At 37.6% G+C, this 2,555-nt stretch overlaps 1 pseudogene; it reads left to right on the top strand.

Moving 5' to 3' along the window:
• Window positions 1–785: 785 nt before the first annotated feature.
• On the top strand, window positions 786–1,572 carry LOC103252949 (annotated as a pseudogene).
• Window positions 1,573–2,555: the final 983 nt, after the last annotated feature.

Genomic DNA, 2,555 nt, shown 5'->3' with positions numbered 1-2,555 from the left:
AACGACTCTTCTTTCAGAAATATTTTTAGCTTTTCTGTATTGCCTGGAGGTAGGTGATTGGATTGTTAGTGACTTTTAGGCTACCTATGCTCAGTGGAAATGACCATTTATCTTCTATACAGTCATCATCTGAGAGAACTTTAGTCGATACCTTGCACCAAAAAAAAAGTTCTATTTGACATTGTTTCAAATACACTTCTGCGGCTACCCAGTCATGAACATAGCAATCATTGGTTGTAATTTTGCATTTATTGTGTCAGTCATTTCACTGTATCTTTGTTCTCTACTGCACTGAAACTCCATGAGGGTAGGGACCACATTTGATTGTTTACTACTATATTCCTAAGGTCTTACACAAAGAACAGCTGGTAGCATTTTGGAATTACTGTTTGCATAAACTAATGACTAATTAGAGATGCAAGGTTTTCTTTTTCCCCCTACTCACTCCTCTTTCATTCATCGAGGAAATTCTTGTATATTGTATATAAGTAAGGGTCGTCTTTTTATGAAGTAAATTACAAACATCCCATCACTATCAATTTGTATTATAATTTTAAAAGCTCTTCTTGGAGTTAATTATTGAGAAATGACCAAAATTTACATTTTCTCTTTTTCATTCACTCAGCAAAATCAATGATCATTTACTACTCAGGCACTGGATTATACAGATGGAAAAACAGTGGATTCCCTTCAGTGTGTACAGTGGTGTGAATGGACAATCAAAAATAGTAAACTGTGATCTGTTAAGACACAGTTATGCCCTTTTTTGCTTTCTGAGCAACACCATGGCAGTATGCAAGAGCCAGCACGTGACAAAAGGTGGCACAAAGGGAGCCAAGAATAAAGTGGTTGATCCATTTTCTGAGAAAGATGGGTATGCTGTGAAAGAACCTGCTAGGTTCAATATAAGAGAAATGCTGGTCACCAGGATACAAGGAACCAAAATTGCATCTAATGGCCTCAAGGGTCTTGTGTTTGAAGTGAGTCTTGTTGGTCTGAAGAATGATGAAGTTGCATTTAGAAAATTCAAGCTGATCACTGAAAATGTTACGAACAAAATCTGCCTAACTTACTTCCATGGCATGGAATGATGCAAGACAAAATGTGCTCCGTGGTCAAAAACTGGTAGACCATGATTGAGACTCATGTTGATGTCAAGACTTCCAATGGTTATTTGCTTCATCTGTTCTGCACTGGTTTTATGAAAAAAATGCAACAATCAGACATGGAACACTACTTTTACTCAGCACCAACAGGTATGCCAGAATTGGAAGAAGATGATGGAAATCATGACCTGAGAAGTGCAGGCAAGTGACTTGGAAGAAGTAGCCAAAAAATTGATTCTGGACAGCACTGGGGAAGACATAGATAAAGCCCGCCAATCTATTGATCCTCTCCATGACATCTTTGTTAGAGAAGCAAAAATGTTGAAGATGCCCAAGTTTGAATAGAAAAAAATGCACGGAGCTGCATGCTGAAAGTGGTAGTTTTGAAAAAGCTACTGGGGATGAGACAGGTGAGAAAGTGGAATGAACTGATAGATATGAACTACCAGTCCAGGAACCTGTTTAAAATCCAGGCTTTTAGAGTGATAAAATATGGTCATCTGGCACATACACATAAAGGAATAAGTACATAGTGTTGGAAAGTGAGAGAAAAATGAAGAAGAGAAGAATTTTAAAATAAGAAGTCATAATAATTTCAAGTAATTAAATAAACTTTTTGATCTGAAAAAAGAGTGGCAAATACAAAGTTGTATTTGTGAAAAAAGAAGACATAGTTATGAATTTGTCAGTTTGTGTGTATGTGTTTGTGTGTGTGTATTTATGATATTCCAGGCCCTTTGCTTATGTAATATAATTTATTTTTTTAACTTTCAATTTTAAATATGTGGGGTACCATTCAAGGTTAGATAAACAAATGTTCATTATGCAGGTACTCTTGTTGATGAGGTGTGCCTCCTTCCCATGGCAGTTTCCCACTACTACCAATCCCGCTACTGTCCTCCCCTGGCAGTTTCCCACTACTGACAATCCATTTCTTATAGTATTATGACAGTTGTTCAAGGTCCGCTTATGAGAGAGAACATGTGATACTCGGCTCTTTGTTTCTGGGAGAGATTACTCAGTCTTATAGCCTCTAAGTCCATCCAAGTTGCTGCAAAGTACATACTTTTGTCCTTCTTTATGGCTGCGTAATATTCGATTGTGTATATGTACCACATGTATTTTATCCAGTCCTCTTACGATGGGCAGCATGGTTAGTTCCATGTTTTTGCTATTGTGAACAATACTGCAATGAACATGCATATGCAGGTATCTTTTTCACAGAGTGATTTGAGTTCCTCTGGCTATATTCCCAGTAGAGGGATTGTGGGGTCATATGGAAGGTCAATTTTAAGATCTTTTAGAACTTGCCAAACTGTTTTCCACAGAGGTTGTACTAGTTTACACTCCGACCAATAGCGTAGAAGTGTTCCCTTTTCCCCACATCCTCTCTGGCATCTGATGTTTTTTGAGTTACTGATGATGGACATCCTAACTAGAGTTTGGTGG

The sequence above is a fragment of the Carlito syrichta genome, unplaced genomic scaffold (assembly GCF_000164805.1).
Source record: "Carlito syrichta isolate Samal-C Ts95f unplaced genomic scaffold, Tarsius_syrichta-2.0.1 Scaffold184526, whole genome shotgun sequence".
Lineage (NCBI taxonomy): Eukaryota > Metazoa > Chordata > Mammalia > Primates > Tarsiidae > Carlito > Carlito syrichta.
Note: the sequence above shows the minus strand (reverse complement) of the source record. Positions and strands in the feature narration are given on the sequence as shown.